This window comes from Magnolia sinica, chromosome 16, assembly GCF_029962835.1.
Source record: "Magnolia sinica isolate HGM2019 chromosome 16, MsV1, whole genome shotgun sequence".
Classification (NCBI taxonomy): domain Eukaryota; kingdom Viridiplantae; phylum Streptophyta; class Magnoliopsida; order Magnoliales; family Magnoliaceae; genus Magnolia; species Magnolia sinica.
In genome coordinates, this window is record NC_080588.1 from 22,965,192 (window position 1) to 22,979,977 (window position 14,786).

The 14,786-nt window shown below is 40.7% G+C and overlaps 1 protein-coding gene across 4 annotated transcripts in view; it reads right to left on the reverse strand.

Annotated features, from left to right (window-relative positions):
• LOC131228623 (transcription factor ALC-like) overlaps positions 1 to 14,786 on the reverse strand; it is a 37,325-nt gene that overhangs the window by 11,419 nt on the left and 11,120 nt on the right. The window contains exon 5 of one of the 4 annotated variants that reach the window (XR_009163029.1): positions 5,390 to 5,507. The exons of the other annotated variants lie outside the window; for them this stretch is intronic. The gene's annotated coding sequence lies outside the window, so the exon portion shown is untranslated. The remainder of the gene's footprint in view (positions 1 to 5,389; positions 5,508 to 14,786) is intronic. 4 annotated transcript variants of the gene reach the window in all.

Here is a 14,786-nt window from a genome sequence, read left to right on the forward strand (position 1 = left end):
CATAGTGAGATCATGTATTGCATAGTGAGATCAGAAGGAAGATTAATTCAAGTAATGAATATTATAAACTTTTTGATGACAATGACAGGAGATATAAGGAATTTCAACCTAGAGATGACGTCATGGTTCATATTAGGTCTAATTGGTTTCCACCAGGATCTGTGAAGAAGCTTCATGCCCGTAGCATAGGACCACATAAAGTTGTGAAAAGGTTGGTGTCTAATGCTTATGTTATTGATATCCCTGCTACCATGGGCATCAGTTTCACATTTAATGTGGAAGATCTAGTTCCATATCACGAGTCATCACCTCTATCTACCGGTTCCCTTGTTTCTTCCCAGACCCCACTTATATATGAACCTTGGCCACAACCTATCCTTCCTGTACCCATCTTACTTTCTCTTCCACATGCACTGAAAATAGACGAGATAGAGGAAATTTTAGACTTAGAAGCGGTTTCCACTCGCTCCGGGGGTTTCCAGAAATTCCTAGTCAAATGGAGAAATAGACTCGTTACAGATAACTCTTAGATCACAGAGACAAAGTTGCAAAGCATAGACCCCGATTTGCTCAAGAGATACAGAAGTTCACTTTCGTCAGTGGCGAATTCTTCCTACCCAAGGAGAATTGATGCGAACATCAGTGGTGCACCCTTTAGAGTGTACCAAATGAGGCATCACCGACGGATTATCAGAGCGGAAGACTTAATGTGGATGGATGTCGGGTCCATTGGACCCATTTTCTAACGCGCTACTAGTGCAGGAGCGACATGACCGCACCACAACAGCAGGCCTATAGGGCGGATTTCACACCCTATCACGCGGGTGTTTTAGTTTCAAGGGTTTTTTGTTCTTTTCCTCACTTTCAGGAGCTTTAGTGCACTTTTTTTTTTTCTTTTTTTCCATCTCTTTATTATTTTCCTTGCTTTCAGGGGCTTTAGTGCACTTTTATTTTTTCCATGGCTTATATATACACTGTAAGAAACTCTATTCTAATTATCGAATGAATGAGAATTCATATGCTTTCTTCCTCTTTTTACAAAAGATATTAGGGTTTCAGGATTGGCTCTTGGGTGTTGAGGATTCCACCTCGGTTTCCGGTTTCCTTCTTTCTAGATCTTCAAGGTGCAGGAACAGGTAAGAATCGGACGTCTTTTTTTCTTTGATGCCTTATAATCCATATTTTCTTTCATATCTTCCATTCCTCTCTCGATATTCCCTTTTGATTTGAACGAAAAAGATGGATGGCTAGTCAGGAGAATCGGATCCAAACTTGACCGTGGACTAGCTTATGCTAGATCTGGGGTATCCTCATATCCCTAGGTCTTTTTTTTACTGTTTATGTGATTTTATGCCGAGGGACATGATCCTAATGGAATGATCTTATCTCTGTGTTGAGATTTGCTTAATCGAGGTTATTAATAAAAGCTAGTTGATTAATTATTATTTGAATCTCCTCAACCTAATTATACATGCATCTATGGTTAGGCCATCACATGTTCCCGCATCACTAATAGTCAAAAGCTACATTTTTTTAGATTGAGATACAACTTGTTTTCAGTGAGCACTTGAAGGACATGTTTGAGGTGTTTTATATGACTTGCTTCGTCCTGACTGTATATCAAAATGTCATCAAACTAGACTACTATGAAACGCCCAATGAATGGTTTTAGAACTTGGTTCATCAACCTCATAAATGTACTAGGCGCGTTCGAAAGACCGAAGGGCACGGCCAACCATTCATACAACCCTTCCTTGGTCTTAAAAATTGTCTTCCACTCATTACTCGGCCGTATTCGAATCTGATGGTAGCCGCTCCTTAGATCCAATTTAGAAAATAATTTCGCACTCTCAAGCATGTCCAACATATCGTCTAGCCGTGGTATGGGAAATCTATATTTTATGGTTAATCTCGTTGATCACCAGGCTGTCGACACACGTGTCAATTCTCATCCTTCTTTGGAGTTAATAGGGCCGGTACGGCGCATGGGCTCATGCTTTCTCAGATTAGACCCTTATGGATCAATTCCTCCACTTGCCCTTGCAGAATATCGCACTCATTTGGACTCACCCGATAGTGAGGACGACGGGGACAAGGCCGATATGGTGCTGAATATCTCGCATCGGAGGCAATCCATCAAAAAGGTCATCGAGCCAAAATTCTTTGAATTCATTTAGTAATGGCTTTAAACTTGGAGGAATGTTTAAGGGCTCCCATTCCTCGCCCTTTACCACCATCGCATACACCTCACCGGTTTCCTTGGATTCCTCCATGAAATCCCAAACGGTCAGGAAGGAACTCCCCTCCACTTTAGAAGCTTTAGGGTGGTTCTCTGGTGTCATAGGGGCAAGGACCATTTTTCAACCATCCTTGACGAAGACGTAAACATTGTCTCATCCTCGATGGGTCGCATCACAGTTCGATTGCCATGGTCAACCAACTAACATATGACATGCTTATATGTCAACCATGTCACAAAGTACTTGATTCTCATAATTTTTACCAATTGAAAACGAGAGAGAACATTGTTTGGTTACCTTGGTCTAGTTCACCTTTTTTATCCAGCCAATTAAGGGGAATGATGCTTCGTCATAGGTAGCTGCAACTTGTCCACCATCACATTTGAGACGATGTTCTCGCTATTGCCACTGTCTATGATTACATCACGGACGTTACCGTTGACGGTACATAGCATACGAAATATATTGTGCCGTTGTGGATGCAACTCCTTTCGTGGGGTGTACAATAATCACCTCACGACCAAGGATTTGCCATGATCCTCGGCCAACCATTCTTCGTCACAAGCACCTTTCTCAATGGTTTGTTCATCTTCATCAAATTCAGGGTCTTCTTCCGCTGCATCACCTTCAGTGCCCCTTTCGTTAATGGTCAAGTGGGCCACGGGGTGTTGAGGGCAGGTGTTTGATAAGTGGCCCAGTTGGCCACATCAATAACAACTGTTCAGCCTTGGCCAACCATACGGATTTGAAATCTTACTCAAACCCGCTGTTATGAGTGCTACATGTTGAGGCCAGGATGGGCCTCTCCCCGTGTCATGGTTTGCAGTTGCAAGAGGTTGAGGACGTCCTCCTACTGGTTCTTTTCCTCGTGCCAGCATTGAATCCTGCATGAGACCCATCATGGGAGGCTGAGTTGAAGGATAAGGCCGATTAGGTACTCTTGCAAGCTTCAATTCCACCCTACTTGCCAACTGAACCACTTTATCCACATTCCCAACCGGCATCTGAACTCGATATCGAATCGTCGATTGTAACCCACCTATAAATCGTGATACCTTCTGTGATTCGGTTTTGACAGTTCATTTTGCGTTGCCAACCACTGGAATTCTTCGGTGTAATATGTGACGATTCGATTCCCCTGTAGGCAATTTTGGTATTGCTGGAACAATAGCTAATCGTAATCACTAGGGAGGAATTGTGATCGAAGAAGGCGTCTCATTCGTGGCCATGATTGGATAGGCGCCTTGTTCTGTCGGGCACATGAGAGTTGTAATTGCTCCCACCATGCTAAAGCACCAGATTTTAGTTTAAATGCTACTAATTTCACATTTTCATGTTCTGGCACGTCCATATAATCAAAATATCGTTCCACTTCGGCTAACCAGTCGAGGAAATCTTCTATGTAACAAGCCATTAAAACTGGGAAGTTTAGCCTTACCTCAATAGTCTCTTTCACCACGATCTTGTCGATCGCCTTCATGGACTGGTCGTCGGGCAAAAGCCGTCATCGATGTCCTCGTCGCTGAAGCTTGACTCATCTAGGGTAGCCCTACGATTCACCTCCGGTAGTGCCCTACGAAAATTTGGATTATGTCGTACAGCAACCACGGGCAGTTGAGCATCACCTTGGGCTCAGGGCGGAATTAGCGTATCCGTAAGATGGTCGAGGGTTATCTGCAGCCCTTACACGATCAACTAACTCTCCCAGTGGAAAGCTCTCATTCTTTCTAAAAGATAACGAATCATTGGATCACCGTCCACGGGATTTTGGTCCATTCCTTCGTTATTTGCCATCAATTCGAGGGGAGTCCTTAATCTGATACCAATTGACGCAGGGATGAATGTAATGAGGTTGATCACCGTCTCCCTCAGGGCATAATTACTCTAAATCCACGGAGCTTCTCTAGACTCCTCACAGAGATTTCTCGAATCCACGAGGAAAAATAGAAACTAGAAATAAATTCTAATAAATTCGAAAATAAATTGATTGATGATAGAAACAAAATTACAACCCTTTAACTAGTAATCTCAAACCTAGGAAGAAGTTTCAGAATCAAACTCCAACTCAAACTCCCTAAAAACATGACTTACTATAAATAGTAAACTTACTATTTATAGTAGGTCATGATTTCTACTAGACTTCATGGTTTTCAGCTAAAAATAGTAAGTGTCCAATTTGGCCTAACCACGTTATTCTCCTAATTTTTCTAAGCCCTTTTCATGTTGGGCACAACTCCTAAAGCTCAAAGGATTAAGAGTAATGATTCAACTAAAACTTACTATATATAGCAAAAACAAAATTAAAATGGACTTTCGACCGTTGATTTGATAGAATCTCACAAATTCAGTGTGGGCAACCTAGCGTAGCGGGGTTGGTTGGCTAAAGTATCTTCTCCTACCCCAAAATCATATATGGTACCTCAAATAGTTCATCCTGGTTTGCGAGATATGCATATTTTAGGGTTCTGACAGTTCTGATTGCTTCTGCCTTCGATTGGGCCTTCTATGGTCCATCTTGGACATGAAAGTGTCCGCAACCCACTTACATCATTATGTAACAGCCTTTACAGCCCGGTGATGGCCTTTACGGCACACCATAATTTAAAGTGGAACTTTAAAATGGACATCAGCTTCTTTCTTCTGTTTCTGAAGTGAGAAAATCGAGCATAACAAGAAGTCCACCAAACATCTAAGAGTGGTAAGCTCACTCAATGAAGCAAACATACAAATTGAGGACAATGACCACTTCGGCTTGACGCAAATATGGTAACTTGCAAACGCAGCCTTATGAAGTGAAAAACTACAGCATGCAGAACTTGTTTTCTATTAAGCAGCTATGTGTTTAAACATATAGCACGCAGGACTTGGGTTTCCAATTCTAGGCCAATTCCCTGAAACCAGTTATTAACTGTAAATGGAATTAAAGAGCTGGTCTTCATGCATGCAGTTTCTTTGAGTCTTATTCCTAGACAGACTAATTCTTTTGGCTGAACGTTTGCCTAAGAAGCAGGCCGCAGTTCCTTGTATATTGGTGACATTTATCAATTACCTTAATGGCCACTATCATCTTTCTCTTTTAATAAAATTCAGATATTCATAAATAAATAAATAAGCACTTGTCAACTGGATACGCATGTGCAGAATCCAACCGTTCTTGCAGTGGAAGTGTACTGGCCTAAGTATCAACTCCATCAGGGATATATATGGGCAGTGCACATATTGACCATTTGCTAACTTGCTGAAAGGCGCTGACAGCTACAGGATCGCCTGTCAGCAAGAAAATGAATTAAATTGATTTTTGCAGTTGCACACAAACAAGCCCTAACGTACATTATAATTGAGATTTCAAATGAAGAAAAAACTAAAAAGACAAAGTAGAGGGAATGAGTAATTTTTTTTATTACAAATACAACTATCAAGGAAATAGGGTGATAGTCGAATTTCATCAGGTGCAAAATTGAAAACCAACCTAACAGGAAAGTGACTTCATGATGAGTGTAAGATGGGAGCAAAATATTATGATTTGTGTAAGATATTCACTATTCCAAGCGAAATCTAAAGAAAGGCTTGGTTCTTGGTAAGGCAACTTATAACATCTGCTGTGTTGCTTTGGACCCGAAGCTTGAGGGGAGAAATGTCTCAATTACCCAAACCCTGAAGAGATGAGAGGCCAAACCACTACAATAGAAGCATTTATATCTTCAAATAGAATCAAGCCTGAAGAAAAACATCACCACCAGGACTCTCAAACCAGCTTTACCTAGGCTTCTCCTGCTCCATAAGCCAAAGTTGAGTTTATGCAAATAATATGCGGACAAATCCAGTAGTTTAGTTCTAAATTTTTAATTCATTTCCCTATTGCTAGCAATTGTATTTTTCCAGTGAGTTTTCAAGGCCCATTTCAAGGAAAAAAAAAAAAAGCCAGGATCCTGTTTCGTCTAAGAAATGTCCTTCCCAAGCTGTTGCGTGCATGGAATAAAATAGTTTTGGCGCTCGATTTGGCTGGTGCAGAATCCCAACTCACATCACCAATACTAATGCAACTCACACAAGTCACTTCATAGCTATGTACATGATTCTTGTGTGATTTGGCTGATACAAACAGGTCACACTGGAATGCAACCGATAAAGATAATAGCAATGTGTGTATCGTCCATGTCAACAAGTTCCATCATGTGATGTGGCCAAGTAAGAACAAATCCCAAGGAATCCATCAAGTCATGAGGAATGTATCTGAAAGGAAACAGCCAGTACTTGTCTGAATCAGGCCATGAAATTATCTCATCTAGGTCACATCACATGACTTTGGTTCAAACACACATTTTATTGTAAATAAAAATATAAGGACATACTATGGTGTCTTGTAGGAGCACCTAACACAGTAACCCCCACACAAACATAACTCGGCATAATTCACTCCAATGCACTCCCACTTATATTCACATGCACACTCAATCTCCTACACTCTCCATCAAGTTGGAGCATAGATATCACGCATGCCCAGCTTGCACAAAATCCCTTGGAGATGACAGGAACTGTTGAGTTTGGTGAGAATGTGAGCTAACTGATCTTTGGACCAAACTATGAGGTGTACAACAACTTCTTTGAGATCTTTTCCCTTACAAAAATGGCCGTCACCTTCTTCAATATGCTTGGCCAACTTCTGAAATACTGGGTTAGAAGCGTGGTTGATGGCAGTTTGATTCTCAAAATATAAAGGAACCAAAGTCACTACCACAAAACCCATTTCCTACAAAAGAGATTGGAGCTAAATAATTCTTCACAAATAGCATGAGGCACTGATTGATACCAGCTTCAGTAGAGAAGCAAGCTACCAAAATCCGTTTCTTACTCTTCCATGTGACCAGGTTGCCTCCCGCAGATATACAATAACCGCTTGTGGAATTATTGTCACTAGAAGACCCTAGCCAATCTACATTGCAGTACGCACCCATATCAAGGTAACCGTGAATGGAATACGATAAGCCCTTACTTTGTACAGCAGTCAAATCACAAAAAATACAGCGGAGAACTTTGAAATGATGAGAACAAAGGGATTGCATAAGTGACTGATGAGAATCACTGCATGGTGATGCCGGGCAAGTTATCGTTAGATAAATGAGCTCTCCCACCAAATGCCAATACATGTTGTGATGGCTAAGTACCTTTAACTCCATATTGTGAAGGCAGTGATTCACTTCTATAAGAGGTTCTAATGGATGAGCACCTAACATCCCCAATTTTATAAGGATATCAATAACATATTTCTGCTAGGGGATCAAATATCCCCTTTCTTCATTAATTTCAATGCTATGGAAACATTTCAATAGGTCACAGACCTTCATGTTGAAGATACTAGCTGAAAATGATTTAACAATGGCACTCTCCCCATAACTATATTACCAATGTTGACAATATCATCAACATAGGTGACTAGGATAGTCATGGATGAACCATGACACTTTATGAGCCGAGAATGATCTCAAGAGCTATAGAAACCAATTTGAGAAACAGCCTATTGAACTTCTCAAACCACACTCTAGGAGCAAGGTGTTCTGTAACGGTATCAGTAGGCATAATGGTCCCCACCAATATTATCACGCATAACAGCCATACGCTCCTAATCCAAGGGACACTCTCAAAAGAAGTAAAACAAATTGTGCCTGACTGAGCAAAAATAGTTGTAGAAGCATGGGTAGAGTGATCTCTCAAAAGCTTGGCATATTCTTCGACATAATAATTGTTATCACCTGAAGTACTCGGCTAAACACGAGTGGCAAACTTGGACACATACCTTTCAAAAATATCATCCAATGACAAACTTGATTGGGCTAAGTTGGTTTTTCCACTAGTCCTAACATGCATCAATTATATGATTGTTGATGCCACAATGTGTGCAATGTCAATTGCTACAGACACAACCATAATTGCCACTAGAATCTACACCACGAGCACCCCGAGTATTCCTACGTGGATTGGATTGAAGGGAGAGGAATGGCGAACATCCATCCCATGAAGCACTAGGAGGGAACCATTTATTCCTCCTGCGCTGGGCTCTCGCAGGCCCGGGGTCCGATCAGACCAAGTAGCGACCAGTTCACAGAGCGAGTTAAGCAAGGGCCAGTAGATTGATTGAAGTAACCTGGCCAAAGTGTTTGTTGTGGCTGTGGTACCTCTCCCTAAATCTCTACCTTCAAATCGACCACTTCGACCACAACCAACTCAACACCCCTCATAACCTCTGCCAAATGCAGAGATAAATGCAGATCGATCAGATGATGAGGAACCTCGTGTGGTCATACCAGTTGTACGTTGAACATTGACGAAAGCCTCTGTGACTGAATGGATCTCACTTCCTTCGAGAATTTGAGTTCTCACGGGTTTGAACTCAAGTCGGGAGCCAAAAATGGAATTTGATTACATGGGATTATTCCCTCTACCTTCACATAGTCTCAATGCCTATTGGCATCGACTAATACACATTCGATTCTTCCCACATGCACCCACACTCTTATCTCCCTACTAGAAAGAAGATATGTTACATAGAAGCTCATAAATATGAGTTAGGTTTCTTGCACTTGAATACATATGCTTTAAGTTATCCTAGGCTTCTTTGGCAGACTTGAAGAAGATGACATTCGCACTAATATGTGGCTCGATACTATTCTACAACAATGCCCTAATTTGAGCATCTTCTGTTACCCAATCATCATAGTTTGTCGCGGTCTCAGAAGGTTTGGACAAAGTTAGATATTTCACCTTTCTTTTTCATGCCATAAGAATCTCTATGGATGTAGCCCGCTGTAGATAGTTTGTTCCAATCAAATTAGTAGATGTGAGTTGGAGAGACATCAATTTAGATAGAAACAATAATTACATCAATTCAGATGGAGATAATAATGTTATTCTTTGATTCATTCTAGGTATTCATCTTTAAAAGGAAAGAATTTTGAATATACACTAGAGAAAACTTTCTACTGAATTGGACGTCACACAAATAGAAGAGTACATATATCCATGACCATAATCAACTAGATCACTACTTGCTTTCTAACTTTCACCCATATACCCCTTTTTTCCATATGTACCATTAGCAACCTTCATGCATAATTTCTGTCTTTAATTCTGACTTTACACTTCAAATCCGACTATAGATGAGAGATGGCCCACTTTGACCCATCACACAGGTAATACATAACAGTGGGCCTTACATCCCTTTGTTGAACATGATTACACCACCCACCAACCAGTGGTACAACAAGGGAAGGGGATTAGGTTAAGTCAGCCCCAAGCACATTAGCATTTCCCCGCAAAGAAGCGAGAAAGATAAAAAGGAGGAGAAAACAGTAGAAAAAGAATGACAAAGAGAGAGAGGAGCAAATATCGGATCACTTACGCTCTGATACCATGTCATAAATGATGGAGAAAAGAGAAGAAAAGAAGAAGAAAAGTGAGAGGAAGGGGAGAAAAAGAGGAGAAAGCTTAAAATACTGCACACGCGCACACATCTCTTTGATTATAATTAGGGCAATCACTTAATACAAGAAAATTACATTTATAACCCTCTGACTAAAAGATAAAATAAACAATGATTTACGGGCCTAAAGACTAGCACAAACATATGAAGACCACATGAGTGATCATTGAACCACACGTGTGGCCAGGGTGGCCTAGATGTGTGTGGTCATAACTCATAATGCATTAACAGAATGCATTGAAAGATTTCCTAAATAACATAGATGAACTCGAAGGTTGGAGGAGGCTTAGAAAAAAAAAAAAAAGAACTTCCTAATTAAAATCATCCCTATTTTCTAACCAAACTCCATTTGAGTCTTTCATTTTGTCAATCAAAGTAATTTCCTTCAAACTTTGGTAGAGACAAGGAAGAACTTTGTATTTCGATCACCTTCTGCTAACCACTTGCACCATGACTTTTGCCTCCAAAACATCTCTTGACATTGGCAATAATTTCATTGAATGACAAAGTGGTCCTTATAGTGGTCATACTCTTGTACAGAATTATTTGGGATTGACAGGAGGACAACAGAATTTTTGAAGGGAAACCATCTTCGATTATTCTCTAAAAGGGTAGTCAAATTAATTTTAGTAAGCTTCAAAAAGTTTAGTTGGCTACTTTCCAAGAGACAGATTTAGGTAATTGATAACTGAATTGTTAGCTCTTTGTGAATGGGTATCCTTGGATGTTGTTGGCACATCGGAAGGCACTGTGATTATTAGGGACACTGATGTTTTAACCAAGGACTAGCATGCTTGTCTGTTTTCAGCTTTGGTGCTCTTCAAGAATGTCAGCACATGTATGGCCAAATGATCAAAGTATAAGGTCCAATTTTGGTTCAGAACTTGATGCAGTGAGAAATTGATGGGGGTGCCCAGTGCATGAGGGGTGACTTTAACATCATCCAGTTTTGTTACAAAAAGGTAAATGGAATCAAGATTTTTAAGTTTTGATGATATAGGCTGACATATCAGATTTTGCGCCTTGGGGAAATGAAACCACACTGTATTACATATTTTTGGACAAAAATATTGTTGAAATATGCCAATATATATCACGTTATCGAAAATATCATGATATATCGGCATGCATCTAAATATAAGACTGCATTGCTTTAATTGGAACTTGCAATATTTCACAAAGTTTAACCAAAACTACCACAAAATCAGAAAAGATGAAAAAAAAAAAAAAGTGTTTTTTGCCCAAATTTTCTGTTTACTCTCCCTCTATACTTGAGTTTAGCAACTCCAATTGAGTTGTTTCGCATCAAAACATGGATTTGGTCAAGAAAACAATAGCAGAGGGACCTTAGGCAGGAATTCTTAAGGTAAATAATAATAATAATATTATTATTATTAATAAGAATAATAATATTTTTAATTTAGCATTTTCAAACTGATCAGCAATGAATTAAGTTGAAATCCATGGCCATGCATGACTTGATGCATTGAAATAGATTTCAACCAAGAAATTTGTAGGCCAAGGTGAAAAACAGAAGAAATTTCTTTGGTTTCTACCGTTTAACTTTTTCTTTAAGGTTGCCCTTTAAAATTGTTATATGAAGGTAGAAATAATATGTTGATGAGCTCAGGCCATATATAAATTGGCTGGAGTCTTACATATCCATGCATGAATTATTTTATTGCTTGCACTAGTATTGTATGACATTTGATGATGGGGACATCATGCACACACGCACCACCCCCCCTACGCACGTATGCAAGGAGGAGGGCCCCACTTGGATCGATGACGATGTCCAAGAAAGGCCTCCTAGTTAGACTACATTTTGGTTCGTCGAAATAGACCCGATAGTCATGTGAATCCCACCATGGATTCTCATGATCGTGGCCCACTATTCTAATTAATCAAGTACTTTGGGTTTTACTTATTATTATTATTATGAATATCATGGATGATTTAGATTACTTTGATTAGTTATTATTTTTTATTACTTTGTCTCCAAGTAATAGGTTGCGCACATGGCGCGAGTTTTGGGGTATACGGTTTTATTATAAATAGGCACCCCTTGCAGTCTTTTTTTCATTGAAGATTAATAAAATTTCTGCATTTTTTTTTACTCCTCTAAAGTTCTGAGTTGTGGAGATTCAATTGGGTGCAAAACCCTCCCTTCCTCGAAGGCCTGACTACCGTAGTGCGAAGCCACACCTATCCCGATTCGCCCCCACCTTCTGCCACTCATATTTCTCCTCCTACGATCATCTACGCTTCAAATCCATCCTTTATTGCAGCCGTTTTTCTCTCTACAGCAAATTTTCAAAATTTGGCCCTATAGGAGGACTGAAACTTCGGTGGAGCACCACGCACAGACCGTGCATCGGATCAGGCTGAAATTTGGAGGTTTTGTGGCCCACCCCTGGCCGAATAGGGCCAAGCTGGCCTTTTTCGATTTGTGGGCCCCACACATGTGCGGGACACCTCCAACGCACGTGCGTTTGGGCCTTCACCGCTGTCCACGCATGTGACGCGTCTCTGGTTTGTCTCTCCTCTCTTTCACCCCTCTTTCATCCCAAATCCCTAACCCTAACCCTAAATTACTCAAATCTCCAATTTTATGCCATTTCTTCAACCTTAAGGTTCCCCGAATTAAAATATGTGAATCTTTTGGATTGGGGAATTATTTATGTGCATGTGTGGATGAATTTACTCTCCTCTGATTATTGTCTGGTCTATAATTTCAACTGATCCAGCCCTAGCTTGTGTAGGCCTAGGTCTGCATAGATTTCCCTTGATTGAATGCTTGAACTTTTGTGTAGTATATGGAACTTTGTGTAATTGTTTCTGGACTAACGTAATCTAAAGCCTGCCAATCTTGCACATCATATTTAATTTCATGTCCTGCATCAAATTTGGTACCGGAGCACAAGGTTTTTATAGGGGAATGCATTGCATGTTTAGGGTTTAGTTTATTTGTGTCCATTATGCGTCAAGTATCATCATATAGAGTTGTTTAGAGGTCCATAATTTCTAATATTAGCTGCTGAATTTTTTGCTATCAGAAAATCCGCATATCTCTTTGCTGGATTTTCTATTGACAGATTTTTTTTTGGACAGATAGGTTGCTGAAAATTGAGTAGTATTGTGTCGTTTTCTCCATATATAGTCATATCTAGGCGCATATAGTCGTAGTAGAAGGTCCTTAGATTGAGTTAGTAGTTGTATGCCCACACGTACGGATCGTGGTTTTAGCTTGCACCCCACACTAAACATGGAGCAATTGCAAGAGTCAATGAACAAGCTGACCCAGCAGTTTGAGTCTTTGGGTAAGCGCTTGGAACAACATATGGACCAACGCTTTGAGCTGTTTAATTTGCGCATTACCCAACTAGAGACTTCCGCCCGGGCAAACCCCACCATTGGGGAAGATGTACAATCTCAGGCAGGCGATCAAGAGGTTAGACAAGGGAATGAAGGTAGCCAAGGAATTGGTCATGGGCACGCACCCGTGCACCCACCCCCCGAGGGACATCATGATCAATATGACCCAGATGTACAACTCCTCAAGAGAGTTAGAGTAGATGCCCCTACGTTTGATGGTCACTTGGACCCTAGAGCCTTTTTAGACTAGCTGGCAGATATGGACCAGTATTTTAAGTGATATGACATGTTAGATATTCATCGAGTCCGATTCGCTAAGATGAAGCTTGTGGGTCAAGCAAAGAAGTTTTGGGCTACTGTAGAGCGAAAGAAAGAAAGAGCGAGGGAGCTCCCAATAGTCTATTGAGGAGAAATGAAAGAAACAATTAAGGAGAAGTACCTCCCTTTCTCTTATCGTTTACGGTTGATTGAGGAATAGTAGTCTCTTTAACAAGGTTCCATGAGTGTGACGAAATACATTGAGAAGTTCGAAGAGTACTTGACCAGGTGTGAAGTTGATGAGGATCTCATACTTACCCTTGCTCGATTTAAAACGGGCCTCCGTACTGATATTAGGAGAGAATTGCTCACCAAAGACATAGACACTATTGAACAGTTGTATCAAGTAGTGTTAGAGGTCGAGTAATACCTCAAAATACTTGTGGGAAGGCGGTTTGATTTTTACAATTCTAGTACTAAGGCCAACCCTTCTGGAGCTAAGCCTAGCACTGGATACCAAGACAAACCTTCCAGCAGTTTTCAATCCAGGCCCAAGGATGATAAGGGTAAAGAAGTTATCGGGTCTAGCTCGCGTAAAAGTAGAGCAACTAGGAGTTTTAGGTGTCAAGGGTTTGGTCACTTTGCCCACCAGTGTGACACGAGAGAGGTACCAAGGTGTTCCTTATTGATGGGCAAATAGAAGTAGTGCACCCAGAAAGTTACGATGAGGAGGAAGAATATTAACCAGTAGAAGCTCCTAGTGATGAGGAAGAGGGAGCACAAGAATCTGTGACTCTTGTAGTTGTGCGTCGCGCCTTTACACAAGCAAATAATACCGATAGTTGGCGCCGTTGTTTTGTTCCTATACAGTTTGGGTCATATAAAGCCACATTTTGGTGTAATGTTGTTCCTAAGAAGCCTATCGATCTTGTCCCTATGTCACTATCCCATATGCCATCAGAGTCTGCAGAGTCCCTTGTGCATCACATTCATTCATGGCATCAAGAAATCAGGCAAAAAATCATGACTAGGAATGAACATTACACACTTTCTACAGACCAACATAAACTTTTCAAAGAATTCAATGTAAGGGACTCTGTGATGGTCCGCATCAAACCAGAGCGGTACCATCAAGGAGCCGTTCGTAAATTACACGCGCGTAGCGCTAGACCATTCAAAATCATAAAACGAAACGGTCTCGATGCGTATGTGGTAGATCTTCCACCTTTCATAGGAATTAGTTCCACATTCAATGTGGAGGATCTAATTGCATTTCAGGGGAGGCCGCTGATGCCTTGTACAGCCTTTCGCCTAACAATCCTAATTCCCCAGACCTTTCCCTTGATCCATGGCCATTTCCTGACCCATCTTCCCAACCTCTACCTCTCATACCTACCCTTTCCGACCCATCGTCCCAGCCTCTACCTCCCATACCT